The sequence below is a fragment of the Rhipicephalus microplus genome, chromosome 2 (assembly GCF_043290135.1).
Source record: "Rhipicephalus microplus isolate Deutch F79 chromosome 2, USDA_Rmic, whole genome shotgun sequence".
Classification (NCBI taxonomy): Eukaryota; Metazoa; Arthropoda; class Arachnida; order Ixodida; family Ixodidae; genus Rhipicephalus; species Rhipicephalus microplus.
This window is the reverse complement of record NC_134701.1, coordinates 91,256,190-91,276,989: the sequence shown is the minus strand read 5'-3', so window position 1 is coordinate 91,276,989 and position 20,800 is coordinate 91,256,190. Positions and strand designations below refer to the sequence as shown.

Genomic DNA, 20,800 nt, shown 5'->3' with positions numbered 1-20,800 from the left:
CGCACCTAAGACGGAGAATCGCGAAAAAAAGAAAAGAGATAATCCTTTGCCCACGCAAGGACTTCTCTAGAACCACCGAAGAAAACTCAGAACAAGCAGCACTCACACATATTTTCAAAGAAGAAACTCTGCATGCAAGAGAAGGGCGACAGTAGGCAAGCTTTGATGTGCATGCATGCTATAGAATGAATCTCTTTTGAAGAGCAATTATCACTTACTGTCAAGGAAATTGCTTTCTTTCAGATAAATCTTGTTCCGTTTTTTTCAACCTCAAGCACCTTGTTACGGCCGTGTAGTGGTTATGGTGCATGACTGCTAAACCTGAAGGTTGTGGGATGAAATCCTGGCTGAGGTAGCTACATTTTCGATGGAGGAGATAATGTTCAAGGCCCATGTACTTATATTTAGGTGCACGTTAAATAACCCTAGGATGTCAAAATTTCCGGAGCCCTCCAGTACGTTGTCTTTGAGACATTAAACCCCAGATATTAAATGTGAAGCATTTCTTAGAGATCTTTGACGACTTTGACCACATGCATCTGTCTGTCCGTCTGTCTGTCTAGCCACCAACGACATTTAGCTCTCCTAGCCGTTTCGATAATGGGATCTGTACCAAAATTGATATGGCATAACATGACTGTATGATGAGCATAGCTCACTAGTAATAACATGAAAATTATTGCATGGGTACATTTTATGGTCTTGCTGCACTTGCGGTGGTTTTGTTGACATGACATATTGCAAAACTGGTACGGTATGTGACGACTGCATGGAAAACGTAAGTGAATGGCCCAAACATAAAAATCATGACATGCATGTCATGCAAGAACATGACTACACGCCACGCTCATTATGCGTTCGCGGCTGTTTCACTAGCTTCACATATATCAAATTTGGTATTATGTCACGTGAATCGACGATGAAGGTAAATGACACGTCCAAACATGATAATCATGATGTGCATGTCATGTAAAACATGACTACATGCTATGCCTACAGGGCACTCACGGCCGTTTTGCTAGCTTCACGTACACCACATTTGGTATTATGTGACATGAATGGTTGACGAAAGTATATGACTAGTGCAAACATGATAATCATGACATGCATGTCATGTAAGAACATGACTACATACCACTCTCATAATGCGCTCACGGCCGTTCATTAGCTTCACATGTATCGAATTTGGTATTACGTGACGTGAACGGACGACGAAGGAAAGTGATACGTCCAAACATGATAATCATGACGCGTGTCGTGTAAAACATGACTACATGTTACGTTCACAGTGCACTCGCGGAGGTTTTGCTAGCTTCACATATATTGAAGTCGATGTTACGTACATGACATGAATGGATGATGAAGGTATACGACTGCTGAATATGACAATACAACGGTCCCTCCTTCGTACCTGACGTCATCTGTCTGTCTCTTTCTCTCTCTATATATATATATATGAAAAAGAAGGTGTCTTTGGATTCAGATACGAAGATACCTTTTCAGATACCTTTTTATGTTTTCTACGTTTCAGCCGGTCGCCGGATGAAACGTAGGAAAAATAAAAAGGTTTTGTTTTGCCCGTCCTCTACTTCCTAATATATATATATACATATATATATATATATATATATAATCTCATTCCCTGATGAAGAGAGGACCCCTCCCGAAACTGTTGGGAAATAAATATATTTATCCTTGTTGACAACGCTCCCGTTGTGCCATATCCCACACCTTCACGAAGGCTAACTGGCCCATTGAATTATTACTCCCACTATATATATATATATATATATATATATATATATATATATATTCAACCGTAACAATTTTGTGGTGGAGGCGCTGGGTAATCAACCAAGCAACACGACGCTTCAAGCGCCTGATCTACGACGAAGGCGCCGCCTTGCTTGACTGCCCTCGTTACCACTGGCAGCTGAGATGTCTCACGGCGAAGAAGGAAACCGGATCCCCGCAGCTGCAGACCTTCTACCAGTCCCAGCAGCACCGCTAGTACCAGGTTCGCGTGCGGCTGGTCCCTGGTTGCGTCAGGATCTGATAGTGCCTCGCACATTCGGTGGCGAATCTGGCGAGGACGTGGATGCCTGGCTCACACACTACAAACGGGTGAGCAAATACTACCAGTGGGACGCGGCGACCCAGCTGACCAATGTAGTATTTTTCTTAACGGACACAGCATTCGTGTGGTACGAGAACCACGAAGATGCCCTCACGTCATGGGATCGCTTCGTTTCCGAAATAAGAGCGTGCTTCGGAGACTCCGTAGCTAAGAGAAAGCAGGTGGAACAAACGTTACTGCAGAAAGCTCAGATCGCAGGAGAGACGTGCACGACCTATGTCGAGGCAATCTTGAAGCTCTGCAAGATTGTCAACTCTTCTATGTCAGAGGAAGACAAAGTTGGCCACCTGTTGAAGGGCATTGCCGAGGACGTGTATCAGTTCCTCATCAGCAAAGACAGCCTTGCTACGGTAACCGACGTCATAAGCCACTGTCGCACATTCGAGACCCTAAAGATGCGACGTATCACCCCCAAGTTCGGTTGCCTACCGAATCTAACCCCTGTGGCAAGTGTTGACAAATACACGCCGCTTGATCTCGCGTCGACAATACGCCAGATCGTTCGAGAAGAGCTCACTCGACACGCTCACCCGACGCCGTACGAAGCTACACCCGCACTGCCTCCCTCTCGCCCTTCCGTGTCATTTGCCGCAGCAGGCAACGATGACGACCACTACAGGCCACCCTCACCACCGAGGTCACAGCGCAATAACTACCCGCTGCCGAGGTTCGAAGACCGCTTCAGTTACCTCCATCAGCCAGCCAACACCTATTACGACCTGAACGAAGATGTACCCAGCACCTCCACCACAAAACTATTACGGTTGAATTAAAGGATAGGTGGATTTATTTACAGGGTGAGGATGAAGTTCGGGAGTGGATGGAGTCCTCAGGCCGCACCAGCCAACGTCGTATTTCTCTTCTACCTACCCGGCACATACTACAGCCCAGCTCATACCATAGCAATATATATATAGATATTGTACCGGTGCACATCGGCGCTAGTTGAGCACCAGTGAGAGAAAAGACAACGACGTTTGTGTGTCGCGCTCTCGGCCTCCTGTTTTCTGTGCTGCAGCTGTCATGCTTCTCCTGGCGAGTTTCTTGCTGGAAGTCCTCCGAAGAACATGCTTGTTACACTTGGTGGAGAGCTGCTGGGTCGTTCTCATTTTCGTCTTGGAGCTCCGCAACCGGACTTTACCATCTGCCCCCGCAATGGCCGAGGACGCCGCTCCTTCCCAAGCACCACCTATGGTCATGTGTGCTGGGAAGCTTCGTCAACATGACCCTCCGATGTTCAGCGGCACCGACGAACTTAACGTCGGAGACTGGCTGGTAGAGTTTGAGCGTGTTAGCGGTCCCAACAAATAAGATGACCTTGCTAAGTTGATGCACGTCAGCTTCTATCTGACCGATGTGGTGAAGCTATGGTACTACAGCCATGAAGCCGAGTTCACCACCTGGTCGGCATTCAAGCAAATCATCGCTTCATTCTTCGGCCGGCCTGGATTGCGCAAGCTTCGCGCCGAACATCGCCTCGGTGCCAGAGCCCAAAGGAACAGTGCGAGGTTTACGAGTTATATTAAAAACGTCATCGACCTGTGTAAGCGCATGAATGCATCTATGGCGGAGTCTGACAAAATAAGGCACATACTGAAAGGCATAGATGACGCTACTGTCTGAAACGCCCTCAGATAGTAGCGCAAGCAATTGAACTGTGCCAAAGCTTTGACAAGCTGCGCAAAGAGCGCCTTTCTACCCGTCGCGCCGGAATTCCCACGGCGAACTCTCATCTTTGGAAGCTAAGAGCACTGCCGCTGAATATTCCACCTTACTGCTGCAAATTAAGCAATATATCTATGAGGGAGTAGCTCGTCAGCTCTATTGTCACGTCTGTCACTGAGAGTCCCACGGCACTAGATCACTCGCTCCGTCTTGTCATTCAGGCTCAAATTGCTGAGGCAGTTCCCTTTCCTGTGCCACCAACACAGCCTGCAGCACCTTTCACCTATGCTGAGGCCTATGCAACCTATGCAACGTTACCCATTCCTATGCTCGACCGAAGCCAACACCATCCGCCCCAGCCACCAACTTCTACTCCCCACCACGCCCTATTCACCCAATACGCCCTGCTCTCGCACAACCCCTCTCGCTTCCCGGACCACCTCACAACCATTTACGCACTCCAGACAACAGGCCAATCCGCTACGCCTGCGACATTCCTGGCTATGTTGCGCGTTACAGTCGTCATCAGCGCAATCTTTGTGCAAATGATTACATCCCCAACTTCGATAACATGCCACAGCAGCCAGCATACCCTGTTTCCGCCGACTCATCGGGCGCTTATTCACGCCGTGCCGGTTCCCCCCTCACGTCGATCTCTTTCTCTCTTGCGCCGCTCCATTTCTCCTATGCTCCACCGTACCAACCCCACGCAAGAGGAAAACTAAGAGCCGCAGTTCCTGAGGCACGAACTGCACCCTCGTCGAAAATTTCAAAGCCTCATCTTTCACCTCCGAATGAGATCGCGGTTATTATTGATGGTGTCGCGACGAATGCTCTTGTCGATACAGAAGCTGCTGTTTCTGTTTTAAGTGAACTTTTATGCCACAAACTGCAGGAAGTGACAATGTCCGTTTTTGATCTTTTATTACAGACGGCGAGCTCGCAGCACGTTAAGCCTGAGGTGGCGTGCACAGCACATCTTTTTATCAATGACGCATTCTACATTGTGGAATTTGTTGTCCTACCACATGCGTCCCATGACGTGATCCTCGGTTGGGACTTCCTTTCTACACATGATGTGGACGTTGACTGCGCTGGCGCTCGACTCGCTTTGTCCTCTTTCAGTACCACGGTTGTCGACGTCCCGAGCCCGGCGCCTAAATTGGTTGTCACTGCTGAGGCTATCATTTCTCCGCTCCCTGCCACCCTGGTGTCCGTTTCCTCTGACTGTTTGTGATTTGACAGTCCTGTTTACACCGTCTGAAGACTGTGCACGTCGATGAAACCTCATACTCCCATTTGCCATCGTTGCCCTTGTGAATGGTGCCGGTGTGGTCTACGCATGCAATCCCTTTCCTTGCTCGGCAACTCTGTTACGTGGCGAATGTGTTGGGCATTTAGACAGTTTTGACGCCATCTTCCCTTTGGATGCAATGTGCGATGAGACACCATGGACAATAAATGCCGTCACTTCCGCCGTGGCTACCACCGTCCCTCTCCAAGACATCCTCCTGCGTAGCATCAATAGCGCGCTTACGCCAGTCCAGCGCACAAAGGTTGTTCAACTGCTTGAACGCTTTCGTGCCTCTTTCGACGTTGGCCAGCCATTATTGGGGTGCACGTCTGCAGTGGTTCAGTGTATTGACACCGGTCATCATGCTCCCCTGCGACACCGTCCCTTCCAAGTATCACAATAATTGATGATTGATATGTGGGGTTTAACGTCCCAAAACCACCATATGATTATGAGAAACGCCGTAGTGGAGGGCTCCGGAAATCTCGACCACCTGGGGTTCTTTAACGTGCACCCAAATCTTTGCACACGGGCTTACAACATTTCCGCCTCCAATGGAAATGCGGTCGCCGCAGCCAGGATTCGAACCCGCGACCTGCGGGTCAGCAGCCGAGTACCTCAGCCACTACACCACCGCGGCGGGGCTCCGAGTATCACAAGCCGAACGCCGTCTTATTAGCGACAATGTCGATGACATGCTGAAACGTGGCGTGATTCAGAAATTGAACAGTCCCTGGGCCTCTCCTGTCACGTTGGTGCAGAAAAAAGACGGTTCAATGAGATTTTGCGTTGACTACCGCTGCCTAAACAAGATGACGGGGAAGGATGTTTATCCCCTACCGCACATCGACGACGCCCTGGACTGCCTTCAAGGAGCCGAATATTTCTCATCACTGGATCTGCGCTCAGGGTACTGGCAAGTGCCCATTGCTGAAGCCGCCCATCCAAAAACAGCGTTTGTCACCCTTGACGGTTTATACGAATTTAACGTAATGCCTTTTGGCCTTTGCAACGCGCCTGCTACCTTCGAAAGGATGATGGACACCATTCTCAGAGGCCTCAAATGGCAGACCTGTTTATGCTACTTAGATGACAGTGTTTTTTTCTGCATATTTCTCATCTTAAATCGCTCCCCTTGAACAAGTTCTCGAATGCCTCTCTAACACTGGCTTGCAGTTAAACCTAAAGAAATGTCATTTTGACGCCCGTCAGCTTACCATACCAGGCCACATCGTCTCCAAAGAAGGAATTTCGCCTGATCCTGCCAAACTTCGAGCGGTTGCCGAATATCCCAACCCCAGCACTCTATAAGAATTCCGAAGCTTTATTGGGCTGGGTGCATATTTTCGACGCTTCATCCGCAATTTCACTTCGATTATATCACTCTTGACACAGGTTCTCGCCGGCAGCAACGACCTCTCAGCTTGGAATGCAGATTGAGATGAGTCATTTACTACGCTTCGCCTCCTCCTCGCGTCTCCTCTAATTCTGCGCCACTATGATCCAAACGCGCCAACAGAAATACACACGGACGCTTGCAGGGTCGGCCTTGGCACGGTACTCGGTCAGCGGAAACCAGACTTTGGCGAGTTTGTTGTAGCATATGCCAGTCGTACCCTCACAAAGATGGAGTCAAATTACTCCGTCGCAAGAAAAGAAGTGTTTGGCAATTGTTTGGGCAATCGGTAAATTTCGCACCTACCTCTATGGGTGCCAGTTTGATGTTGTTACCGACCACCACGCACTATGCAGGCTGTCGTCCTTGAAAGACCCGACTGGACGCCTGGTTCGCTGGGCTTTACGATTACAGGAGTACGATATACGCATGATTTATCGCTCTGGACGAAAACACTGACGCTCACGCCCTATCTCGATCACCACTGCCTTCTGATTCTGCCGGCTCGCCAGCTTCCACTTGTTATTCATCATCTCTGACCATAACCGAGATGCTGGAAGAACAGCACAAAGATCCCTGGATCGCTTCCCTGCTTGATATTTTGTCTCAACGGGCCCCAAACTCCACCTCACGCACCTTACGTCGTCAAGTCCAACACTTCACACTTTGTGAAAGCTTGCTGTATTGTCGCAATTACCTGACTGACGGCCGCAGATGGCTCCTTGTGATCCCCCGTCATTTGCATGCGGTCATTTGCAGTGCCTTCTATGACACCCTCAGTGTGGTCACGCTGGCTCATTCAAGACGTACTCGCGTCTCCGCTTGAGGTACTACTAGCGAGGCATGCATTGATACGTTCGCGGGTATGTTGTCATGCCCTGCGTGCCAATGTCGCAAGGTTCCTACTCATAGCACCGCTTGTCCTCTACAGCCATTGCTCTGACCTGCCCGACCATTAGACCGCGTCGGAGTCTATCGCTTCGGTCCACTCCCGACCACTATTGACGGCAACCATTGGATAATAGTCGCCATCAACCACCTCACGCGGTACGCAGAAACATCTGTGCTGCCAGCTGTCACCGCGAAAGACGTCGCGCGGTTCCTTCTTCATCACCTCATTCTGCGCCATGAGGCCCCACATGAATTAATTAGTGACCAGGGCCGGGTCTTCCTCTCAAATGCCATCGAGGTTCTGCTCAAAGAATGCCACATTGTACATAGCACCGCTTCAATCGTACCCTTGCCGACATGCTGGCGATGTACATGTCGGAAGACCACATAAACTGGGACCGCGTACTCCATTTCGTCACCTACGCTTACAACTCTGATTCTCAAATTACTACTGGCTTCTCTCCCTTCTTTCTCCTGTATGAATGTGAATCTTAATGTTCTATGGACACTATTCTGCCTTAACAACCGGACGTTTCTGAAGGCAAAACCATCTCTCAAGATGCTGCTTACGCTGAAGAATGTCGTAAACTGGCACACTCGTACATCACGCAAGATTAGTCGCGCCAAAAAATTCCGTCATGACACCTCTGCGTCTGATGCCCATTACTCCCCTGGAAAGCTGGTTCGGCTTTTGGTCCCGTCCACAACTCACGGACTTTCCACCAAGCTTTTGTCACGGTACCACGGCTCTTTCTGCATACTGAAGCAGACATCTCCCGTGAACTACGTTGTGGAGCCGATCGACCCATCACCCTATCATCGCTGCTGAGGCCGCAAAACAAATCACGTCAGGCGACTTAAACCCTGCTACGACCCACCTATAGCGTCTTTTCCTTATGTCCCCGTCACCAGGATGGCTTCTGTTTGTGCAGGGAGGAAATCGTACCAGTGCACATCGGCGCTAGCTCTGCAGATGCCGATGAGAGAAAAGACGACAACGTTCGTGTGTCGCGCTCTCGACCTCCTGTTTTCTGTGCTGTAGCTGTCTTACTTGCCCTGGCAAGTTTCTTGATGAAACTCCTCCAAAGAACATGCTTGCTACAATATATATATACATATATATAAAGTGGGCTACACCTTTCATAGGTGTTAGTTTTTTAATAAGAAACCTAGTTTTTCCACACCTATCTATCAAAATCGTGACACTTGTTTAGCTCCAAAATGGATCATCACTGCCAAGTTTTCCAGTGAGTTTTGTGAGGTACTTGAACTGTAGTGTGTCCACTTTGAATTCGTTTGGCTAAAACATTTTAAATTTGTTAAATAGATAAAAAAGTTGTGAACCTGAGGTGTCGCTGGAGTCACTGAAGACAAGTCCACTTGTCAAAACATTCGCTCCAGCGACACCAAGCCGTTCATGAATTTTTAATCTCTTCAAGATTCCATCATCACCTGAACTTCTGTCTAATTTGGAATAACTTGCCAAACAGCTCTAATCATAAGTGTTTAAACATACACACAGTGAATTTCATGTAGCCTTGTTGTTATCGTCGTCTTTGCTTTAGATGTCCACTTTGGCATGTGCAATTGTGTACTGCGGTAACACCAGTTTCCAGATTTTTAAATCAAGGTGTAAATGCAGGCTGTGTGTACATAGATGAAAAAATAATAATAATAAACCACCAAGCCTACGGTCGCTACTACTTGCTCTTTCTGCAGTGTATGACTGTTTTGTAGACCTGCTACCTCATTGTGGGGACGTTGGGTCGAACCCTGGCCCCACAGAAGCTATGTTTCAGAAGATTTTAGATGAAATTCGTCTACTCAAAGAAAGTTCAGGTACCGCCACACAACGCTTGAGTGAAACTTGTGATAAGCTCTCAGCAATTGAGAGAAAGCTAGATGAACTATCTGGCACCGTAACAAGTTACACCACTAAAGTAGACAAACTACAACAACAAGTGGACAGCCTCGTTTATAAAATCGACGACTTGGAAAACCGCAGTTGGAGGGGTAATTTGATAGTGTACGGTATCAAAGAGATGAAGGATGAAAAGGTGGAGTTGCTAGAGCAGATAGTATCGAACGACATTCTTGGTGAAATACTAAAAGTGAAGAACGTCGGAATAGAATGTACTCACAGGATAGGTAGAAAAAAGGAAAACAAATGTAGACCAGTAATTTTCAAGCTGGTGGACGGTAGAGACAAGGCGAGGATACTAAAAAACTGTAAAAACTTGAAAGACACGGAATGTTGCATATCAGAAGACTTTTCGTCTCGCGTCCGGGCTGTCCGGAAAAAACTTTGGGATAGCACTGCTGAACTAAGAAAGAAGGGGATAAAAGTGACGCAGTCGTTCGACAAGATCAAAGTCGATGATAAGCTTTTTGTGTGGGACGACACTCTTGGAGCGAGAGTCCCTTTCGCTCCGCAGTGACAATTGCCACCAAACCACGACCGAGCTGATAGCAAAGGAAAGAGTGACTCTGATGTGCCTTCGCTCACGAATTCCAAACCTTTTTCTGTTTTGAATATAAATGCACGAAGTATTTTAAACAAGTCTGATGATCTGGAAAGCGTTCTCACCGTATACGATCCCGACGTCACGGCTGTAACAGAAACGTGGCTAAGTGACGAAATTCCAGATTCGGTAGCGATACCGAGCTCCCACGAAATCTATCGCTGTGACCGGGCTTCAAAAGGTGGGGGTGTGGCACTAATAATAAAAAAAGGCCTGGACTATACCCCCCTTCCCCAACACAAAAACATTGAAATGGCTTGCATTGTTCTTCACCATCCGCAACTCAACATCTTTATCGGTGTATTTTACAGACCACCAAATTCCAACATTACAGTACTTGAAGCATTTGCAGATCATGTAGGCGTGTATGCCAAGCGTTACACGCATATGGTACTCTGCGGTGATTTTAATCTGCCCCGAATTGACTGGGATTCGATGCGTGCCGTTCCTACCTGCGATCATTCCGAACTGCTGCTTGATGTTGTTTTTTCTTGTAAATTAGGCCAAATTGTGCATGAACCTACTCGTGTTTCGACAAACTCAAGGTGTTTCGACAAACTTGACCTTGTCTTTCTTTCTGAATCCGTTCAACGGCTCGGTTTTGATGTCAATGTTCTTCCCGGGATTTCAGATCACGAAATAGTACAGTTTAAAAGTCATATGTTGCCCTCAACTTTGCGGGCAATCATTAAGCCATTTAGAGATTTTAACGGTGCTGATGATGAAAGTATTTTGGACTTCCTCGAACTAGATTTCGACACCTTTAAGAGCAAATACAATTACGGGTATCTCGACGTAAACGGATTATGGTTGCACTTCAAGACGGCCGTGCATACTTGTATTAACAAATATGTCCCACAAAAACAAAGAAGGATTAACCGCCAAAGCCCGTGGATTACGCGTGACATAATTCACTTAAAACGTCGTGTTAAGCGTCTCTCCCGAGCGCCCAAAACGCCTAACGTGTTACCTTCCCTAAAGGCTGACCTACGGAAAAAAATCAAAGAATCAAAGTATCACTTTTTTAATGTTAAGATGCACGACTTTCTTGTCACCAACCCTAAGAAGTTCTGGACTCACATCACCCAAAAGAAAGACCCAGTCGGCAAAATTACAATAAACGACAGGGAAGTGTCCGATGCCTGCTCGATAGCAAGGGCTTTTAATGCTTTTTTCTCGTCTGTATTTGTACGTGCAACCCAGTGCTGCACTAATTTCAATATTCCTGGCTTTGACATTCCCGATATAACTATTACTGAGCCGGGAATATTTTCGGCTTTGCTCAACCTTGACCCTAAAAAGTCCGCAGGTCCCGACAGAATACCAAATGCATTCCTTTACCGGTATGCGGAGTGGTGCTCGAAATACCTTTACATTATATTTAGCGAAAGTCTACTAAGCGGTGTGGTTCCAGACGATTGGAAAGCTGCAAAAGTTACTCCTGTGCATAAATCCGGCGATAAACTTTCTGTAAAAAACTACCGCCCCATATCCCTTTTGTGTACAGCCGGTAAAGTTTTGGAGCACTTTATATTTAAACACCTAGTAACGTATCTTGAGAGCAACATGTTTTTTACGAGCAATCAACATGGTTTTCGGCGTGGATTTTCCACGGTTACACAACTAATACACACGACTAACGACATCTCAAAAGTTTTAGATAAGGGGGGGCAAATTGACGCTATATTCTTGGATTTCGAAAAAGCTTTCGATCGAGTACCCCTTAGCAACCTGATGTTAAAAATTCGAAACTTGGTCAAAAATGAGAAAATAACTCAGTGGTTGGACTCCTACTTATCAAGCCGGTATCAGTACGTTCAGATAGGTGACTCTGCCTCTCACTTGTCATCAGTTGTTTCTGGAGTCCCACAGGGCTCCGTCTTAGGTCCGTTGCTTTTCATTATCTATTTAAACGATTTACAGTTCGACTGTCTGGTGCGTTTCCGTTTCTTTGCCGATGACTGCGTTGTTTATCTCCCTATTGAATCGGTAAATGACCAGAAAGTTCTCAACAAATACTTAACAGCTGTTAGTAATTGGTGTGCCGATTGGAACATGAGCCTCAACACAACAAAGTGCCGCCAAATGACAATAACGCACAAAAAGTTTCCATTTCAATATGCTTATCAAATTAACAATATTGAATTAGAGGTTGTTAACGAGTACAAATATTTGGGTGTAACCATGACATCAAACCTCACCTGGAACAAACACATACAAAATATTACATCATCAGCACTGCGCAGACTTTGGCTTCTAAGACACCGACTTCAGCACTGTACAAGCAGAACGAAGACCGTTGCGTACACTACGCTGGTCCGCCCCTTGCTCGAATATGCAGACGTTGTTTGGGACCCACACACAAAGACGGATTCAGCGATTCTCGAACGGGTACAAAAGAAAGCGCTGCGATTTATTCACAACGCATACAGCAGGCGAGTATCCAAAACAGAACGGCGCAAGCGTTCTGACCTACCAACACTAGAGTCCCGCCGTAAATTACATCGACTTAAAACATTACACAGTATAGTCTATGGTTATTCAAAGCTTAACTTCAATACTTATCTCGAATTCAACATGTCACGCCCCACCCGGAACAAGCACAACAAAACAATCCTAATGCCTTTCACGAGAACAAACGCTCACCGTCTATCCTTTTTCCCGAGAACGATAGCAGAATGGAACACTTTGCCACGCGACGTTACTAACTTAAATAATCAAAATGCTTTTTCAACGGCTATTCAAAATTGTGTATGATTGGAAGTGCTGGTCTTGTTCCCCTGTCCTATTGAATTAACGTATTTCACGTGTTATCTTGCTACCATGCCACAACGTACACTGCTTTTTTTCTTTTTTTTTTTTTACTTACTTACTGCATTATTGCTTCCCTGTGTACCGCGGACCGTGTTACTGGTCGCGTGTAAACTTTGTGCACTGAACCACTCCTGCCCTGGCTGCCAAAGGGTGGCTGGCAGTATTGAATAAACAAACAAAACGCACAGCACAGTCACAGCAAAAGCTAGAGGAGCGGCCTTTCAGAGCCTTTTCTAAACACAATTTAAGTAACTGCTATAAGCACACTGCTGGGTACCCACTATGCCATAAATAATCATTTTTTTATAGTAGGCCAATATTCCCTATGCTATCCTTCATCACTCTTTGAAGAAGCATGGCATCTGCTGCAAACTCTTTAGGAAGTTTGTGCAATTTTTTATGCAGTGGCTGATGATGATGAAGAATTATGCCTGAAGTGGGTATGCGTCACAAATAATAGCTGATCAAGAACAACTTTTCTAATAGGTTGGAGCATTGGAGGGCCCATGTGTTACGCAATTCGCATTGTGTGATGCCTAGCTGTTCCTTTGATGTTCTAAAGCGCTTTATTACTCACATTAACACAATTTTTTTCCCAACATAAAGCCTGCCTAAGGCAACTTTAGAAACGTGTTCCAAGCCCTGGCTAGGCTCAGTGGTAGAATGCTGGGCTGGCAAGCAGCAGACCCGGGTTTGAATCTCATTGTGTCATTGGTGTTGCTTATTTATTGCATTTTTTTCTTTCGATGCTGGTTACAGACAGGTGGCGGCGGCAGTGGATAACTACCGCGTCGCGCGTGACCCGTGTTCTGATCTCATAGCATCTTTCATTGTAAAAACACAACCAGCGCAGCATGCTGTGTTAATGCACTGGGCCACCTACATGTAGCTCCTGACAGTAGTGGCTTTTCTAGTCAGGCTTGTTCCCTAGTTATTACATGCACGAAATGGGGGGTATGGCCATCAGTCAGCAACGACCTCCGACATTGCCACCTGAACTTTTGCCATTGTCCTTGCAAGGAGTCCTTGCCTTTGAACTGGCTTTAGTGCTGAGCACAGCCTCTACAAGAGACAATTTCAGGTGTCACTGCGCTGCAAGCAGTGTGTATACGGGATGAATGCTAAGTGTGCTAAGAGAGTATTTCACACGACTAAAATAGCCGATCGGAAAAGAAGACGACGGTGTGCACGATAGAGACGCTCGCAAAACTTGCGAGCAGGCGAATGTCGCCAAGCTGGGAGAACGTGGCCAGCCAGCCAGAGCGCTGGACGTTCGGTCCGAGTGTACAAGGATTGAGCTGGTGCGACCAGACCAGTCGGGATGAGCTTGGTGTCCCGGGAACGAGCGAGCGTTACGGGCCAGCCTAGCGGCTGTTCCTGTGGGGCTCGAGTGAGCTGTCCGAAGTCGAGATCGTGGCCTCGGTGCCGCGTCCCAAGGGTCCTGACACAAAGCGAGCCAAGACCGTGGCCATGGTGTCACGTCCGAGGTCGTCACCAGCGTGGGCCTGTACATTCCACAACGAGCAGGTCTTAGGCTACTCGTGCATCTGCGCATGATTTCATCAACTCCGCTTCATGCTGGAATTGTTGCTACCTCTGCAGTACAGTGAGTGACGCTCGACCAACCTATAAGTCGGGACGCACCCATCCTCTCGCGTGTGAGTTAGAACTCAACGAATAATTGTATTGTTAAGAGATTCACTGTGTATGCAATTGTCCGATATCAAGTCGATAAATGTGTTTTCTTGTTCCTGACTTGGTTTTCCTTAATCTGAGAACCAACGAATACCACATTTGGCGAGCCTCTGCTAGGATGGCACATTAACGTTACAGTCATTACCCTGATGCAGGGCTAGGCCATGGACAGGGAGAGATTTTTCGCACTTGGCCGTGAACTAGGACTTGAGAAGAATGAGCTTAAAGAATGGGTGAACAGAGAATGTGCAATAGCCCGCGATGAACGTGCTAAAGAACGCGAGTTCACAAAAGAAAGCTCTGAGCGACAACGCCTACTTCAGGAACAAGAACTGAAGATATTGGAGCTGAAGCTGCGACTTCAGGAGAGCATGGGAGGAGAGTTTACTAGAGCTGGTGCAACAGGGAGACCTACCTTGAGCACTACACGTGCACCAGGAGTGTGTAGCCCCCCATAAACTGATACCACCCTTTGACGAAATGCATGACGACCTCGACGCCTACCTGCAGCTGTTTAAGCGGGTCGAGACGTGTCAAGGGTGGCCCTGTGAGAAATGGGCGTCGTCATGGATGATGACAAGTTAAAAGTGGCATACTGCAGCGGTTTCGATACACTGCAGAAGCCTATCGAAGATATTTCGCAAGGCGAAACGCGAAGATAATGAGTCCGGCCTGCAGTATGCAGCAAGAATGTCCGGTTATTTTGATTATTGGCTCCAAATGGGCAACGCAGAAAAAAATTATTCTGGCTTAAGAGAAGTAATCATATGTGAACAATTCATGAAAGGCTGTTCCCCACCACTAAGAATTTTTCTTAAAGAAAGAAAATGCGAGATATTGAGCGCAATATGTGAGGCCGCCGACACCTTTATGGAAGCGCAGGCGCTCTGGAACTTGAATGCGGAACGAGCTCGGACGGAAACAGGGCAGCCTGAACTTGCAATGAAAATGCGTCTGGCGAAAGATGTTTGCTTTCTGTGCGATAAAAAGGGCACAGGGAGGCAGAATGCTGGTCACGAACGAAAGCATCTTTCCCCGCGCATGATCATAACAATGGCAAGTATTCTGCCGATAGAGGGGACAAATGCGAAGCATCTTGCTTTGTAGCAGGAAAAAAGAAATGATGCGAAGTCAGTAGAAAAAGCAGTGTACATTAATCTGAAAGATGGAAAAAAGATATCTATTGTCAACCAAAGTTCTTCATTGGGCAGCATTGACAACATGCCCATTGTGAAAGGGTTCATGAATAAACTCCCTCTTAGGGTACTCCGCGACACTGGCTGCGATACAGTTGTTGTGCAAGAGGCGTTAGTTCGAAAAGAAATGTTGCCTGGAGAGTATTGGCAGGTATTCTTCCTCGACCGTACGGTACGATAACTACCAGAAGCGGTGATCTTCGTAGACATGCCAATTTTTAAAGAAGTGCGTGCTCACTGCCTACGAGACTCACTTTATGATGTGGTTTTGGAAAATATCAAAGGAGTCATGTCACTCGATGCCACAGCAGTGATGGGAAACCGGTCCATGAACCCGATTGGCACAATGGCCATCGAGGAGCTGATGTCATCGACGTCTACTATTAATTGTGGTAAGCGACACCGGGTCGGCGCCAGTCAAGTCGTCAATCGACCACGTATATATAAACCGAAACCCCGTGACAGCAGTTCATCTGCAACTGGCAACGATATCCAGAAGGCATGCGTGATGAGGGCGAAAACAACGAAACATTCTTCTGAACCTGCAGGGCTATTGACAGCGCCATGGCCAAATTCACAACCAGATATGCCGCTTTCCAGCAGTACGCATATCTCTCAAGATGACACATGATTGCTTTCGGACGCGACGACCAGAGTACCACCGTGTCGACGAGCTAGGCAAAACTACTACTTTGAGAGACGCAATACCGCCGGTTTCATTTAATCTCCTGCGGGGCTTCTTAAGCTCCACTGCTATGGCATGGACAGTGTGGGTGTACCGATGCATCAGGTGCCATCGTTGCCGCAGCCGTCGTTTCAACCACCACATTTCCAGAGTCACTTTCTATGCCACAGGACACGGACGTACAACTGACGTGCCTAAAGAAGCCCTAACTGATGACGACTACCTCGAACATGGTGTGGTGTTGTCACTCCGCAAAACACTGAGTGACGAGGCACCTGTGTTATCAGTGCGTCGTGTGTGTTGCGTATGGGCTTATGTTTAATTACCAGAGCCGACAGTGTGTGCGCGCCTCACTGTGACGTATAGGCGGCATGCCAGTGTGTGAGACCATATGTGGCACCGCCGACCAAAACGTGTGACGAGTGTTGGTGTTGAAGTCTCGAACCAAAGTACGTAGCGTATGTGGTCTACAGTGTTATATAGTGACAGGACGCTTCCACTATTTGACATTTGCTCGCGCCCTGTCTTTTTTTATTACTGTTTTACGATGTTTAGCACCTAGTTTATCACAATACGCGGCACAACGTACTGGAAGTGGGGGAGAGTGCGGTAAGAGAGTATTTCCCACAACCAAGAGAGCCGATCGGAAAGAAAGACGGTGGTGTGCGTGAGAGAAAACTTCACAAAACTCACGAGCAGGCGAACTTCGCCGGGCTGGGAGAACGTGGCCAGCTAGCCAGAGCGCCGAACGTTCGGTCCGAGAGTCCACAGGGATCAAGCTAGTGCGACTAGACCAGTCGAGATGAGCTTGGTGTTCGGGGAACCAGCGAGTGTGACGAGCCGGTCCAGCAGGTGTTTCTGTGGGGCTCGAGCGTGCGGTCCGGAGTCGAGATCGAGGCCTCAGTGCCGCGTCCCAGGGTTCCGACACAAGCCGAGCTGGCCCTCTTCTGGAGTTGAGATCGTGGCCTCGGTGCCGCGTCCCAAGGGTCCCGGCACAATGCGAGCTAAGACCGTGGCCCTGGTGTCACGTCCTAGTGGGCCGTCGCCAGCGTGGGCCTGTATGTTCCACGACGAGCAGGTCTTAGTCTACTTGTGCATCTGCGCACGACTTCATCAACTCCGCTTCGTGCTGGAATCGTTGCTACCTCTGTTACTGTAAGTGACACTCGACGGACCTATACGTCAGGACACACCCATCCTCTCGAGTGTGAGTTAGGACTTAATTGATACTTGTATTGTTAAGGGATTCACTGTGTATGTAATTGTCCGTTGCCAAGTCGATAAATGTGTTTTCTTGTTCGTGACTTGGTTTTTCTGCATTTGAGGACCGATGAATACTACACAAATCAAACGCAGTTGCTGTTTCTTCCTTCGTCAATGCCCCGTATTCGCGCTGTTCTTAATGCAGTAACATGCTCCAATCAGCTCTTCAAGACGCCTTTCTGCAACCTCCGACCATTTTCCAGCGTCCAGATGATCATCCACACCAAACGACAGGCCAAAGACATTCTCGAGAAAGACAGGTGAGAACTGCTTGAGCAGAGTGCTGTCATGGAGTCATACGAGACCCCTCAACTTGAGGCTTGCCAGCTGGGAGCTGCAGCGGTACCATGCATAACCAACATCCAAATGAACAGTGGGCACGATTAATGCTTTTGTGTGCTCACAATGCTTTGAGTATTTGTCTCAATATAGCTGCACATTCACCCTGTATTATTTTAGTACTGCATTAATACTGCAGACGAATTGACATTAGGGCTAGTTCAAATAAATTGGGCATTCCGAAATGGGCAGCACAATAATGAGGGCAAAAGAAATGCTTCACACCACATAACGCCCTTGCTCAGACTCTTTCTCATCACAGTAAATAGAACTTGAAGGATTGTAAGTGATTAAAGGGAAAACTCTGGTTGGCTTGATGAAAGACAAATCCTCTAGTCTAGTTGGTGCCCTTAGTGCCACTGTCGTCTATCATAATCTAATCATGCATACTTTTTGTCACAGTAGTGCTATTAAAAAATGTGGGGCTTAAGGGGGGGCTCAACACTGATATGCGTTAATGTGTCGCTGTTCAAAAACCTATACAGCACGTACAGTGCTTCCCTATCTGTTCATACGCTTTCTCATCTAATGAAGCCACTGTTAGCACCCCCAAGTTAAGCTTTTTTTTTCACAAGGTGAAAAGATTTTGTCGCATATCTGATCATTACCTGCACCTGCTCTATGCGTAGAGCAAACCCACATAACTAGCGAGTGTCTCAAACTTGGACAATACAAACTGAAATTGATAAAAAAAAAAATGTTTAGCGCAGTCGGCTACAGTAGAGTAACCCTCAGTTAATTTGAATTTTGACATAATGCAGACACAATCGGAAGACCTCCCGGTTATCGTCAATCACTATGGAGAGAAAGCTAGTAGAGTTTATTGATAAAAGCAAGGTGCTTTGGTCAAATGAACCTACATTCGTGGCCCTCCATGTAAATAAGAAGTTATTAACAAGATGATTACACAAGGAATTCTAGAACCAGTGCTAAACTAGTACTTATATCGCGTTCGAGAATTTCTTCAATACCAAAAAAACTCCTGTCTTGGCTTCAACCAGCACAGATTTCGAAAAAAGTTTTTTGTCGATTCCCTGCTTGAAAGCTCTGTATGTTTCCAGTGGTGATCTTGCAAATAGCTACTTTAAAAAGAGCATTCGCTGGTGGATGATTTCTAGACTACCACAATGTCTCACTGAGGAATACTCTTTGCTCCCTGCATTGAAAGCTACTATTCCATGTCCTGTTAGAAATACAAGTAACTACAAAAATGTAACATATTTCCCTCTCTTTATTACCGTTTGGCAACACCTTCAGTTCAGCTGCATCTGGCCACCTTTTTTTCTTTAAGGTACATGTCATCTGCAAGAACATCAAGCTATTACGACTCCAAATAAGTAAAACAATTGGTCTTGAGTCCTTTTTAATCAGTAATGCATGGACAATAAGCCAGGGCTGTTTTGTGAGTGATTATTTCCTGAGTTGCCGAATTTGTAGTGTTGTAGAATTTGTAGATGTTGTAGTGGAGGGCTCTGGGAATTTCTACCACCGAACTTCTTTCGCAGGATGCACAAGAACAGAAATTGGACATGAAAAAGACTGAACGAAGATACGAAAATACAGAATTGATTTTATATTATGCAGAGATCCAAGCTTAGTGCAGGACACCAGATGTAATATGCTAAATAAAGTGTCGGTACGACAAACTGATAAGGGCACAAATAGCCTCGAGAAAAAGAGCAAAATTAAACACTAATAAACATGTCAACCTAGATGTGGTCAGATTGAAAACAGACAGCTTTGAAATCATTCTAAAAAACAAATAGCTTTAAAAACAAGGAGAAAGTACTGCCACAATGGGAATGATCAAAAGCATAATCAGGCTGGAATATAAAGCAGCAATTGAAGTTGTAAAGCAATAAGGCATGAAATAAATGCTCTCTCTCAAACCTGTAAAAGACTTAATGAAGAAACAACAAATAAAAAAATAATTAAACATTGAAAATATGATTTGCCAAGCCAAGAAAGCTGATCAACGAAAACGAAGTTAGTGAACAAATGTACACATGGGGCCTGTACACGAGAGTTTTCGGTTGGAAAACAACTTTGCAGGAAAGCCGCCTTACAGATTTCTGCAGATGGTCATTGATAGATATGTAGGGTTTAACATCTCAAGACCACCATATGATTATGAGAGACGCCGTAGTGAAGGGCTCCGGAATTTTCGACCACCTGGGGTTCTTTAATGTGTACCCAAATCTGAGCACACGGGCCTACAGCATTTCCGCTTCCATCGGAAATGCAGACGCCACGGCCGGGATTCGATCCCGCGACCTGCAGGTCAGCAGCTGAGTACCTTAGCCACTAGACCACCGCGGCGGGGCTTCTGCAAATGGTCAATTGTGCACAAATCTAAAGCCTTTTTGAAGTTGGGTTCCTGGGAATCACTTCTGCGAAATTCTGTAGCTGAGAAAAGGTTCAAAAGAAATGGAGGAAGGAGTGAGGGTACTTGCTTAGTTATTGGCACATATTTCAAATCATCTGAAAAGGCATGCATGCTCAGTATTTTACAGTAGATCATACTAGTAAAACAAGTGGACCTTAGCTGGCCACGTAAAGTGCAGGAGAGATAACTGGTGGTAAGGTAGAGCAACGGAGACCAAGAAATGCAAAAATAAGCCGAAGAGAGCAGTGTTTTAGGCGGAGTGATGAAGTCTTTGGAGATGCGATGCAATCACCCAAGGCAGGGCAGATTGAGAAAGGCCTTTCGTCCTGCCGTGAACTAATCGAAGAGAAGGATGATGATGTGACTTGTGAAATGTCTTCTAACAAAATCCTGGAAAGCTAACTGATTGAAGAACTTGGGAAGTAAAAACAGCGCAAAAATCAAAACTCGCTGACATCGCTGACTGGATCCACATGACCGGATCAAATGCTTGATATAAATCAGTGCGGTGTCGTCT

The 20,800-nt window shown here is 46.6% G+C and overlaps 1 protein-coding gene and 1 long non-coding RNA gene across 3 annotated transcripts in view; one reads left to right on the top strand and one right to left on the bottom strand.

Moving 5' to 3' along the window:
- LOC119170806 (sialin) overlaps positions 1–20,800 on the bottom strand; it is an 82,608-nt gene that overhangs the window by 60,328 nt on the left and 1,480 nt on the right. The window contains exon 1 of one of the 2 annotated variants that reach the window (XM_075886633.1): positions 16,989–17,114. The exons of the other annotated variant lie outside the window; for it this stretch is intronic. The gene's annotated coding sequence lies outside the window, so the exon portion shown is untranslated. Of the gene's footprint in view, positions 1–16,988; positions 17,115–20,800 lie in introns of those variants that run through there. 2 annotated transcript variants of the gene reach the window in all.
- On the top strand, positions 81–19,550 carry LOC119170808 (uncharacterized). Its single transcript, XR_005109745.2, has 3 exons — positions 81–151; positions 17,704–17,818; positions 19,403–19,550. It is a non-coding gene; the product is annotated as an uncharacterized LOC119170808 (long non-coding RNA).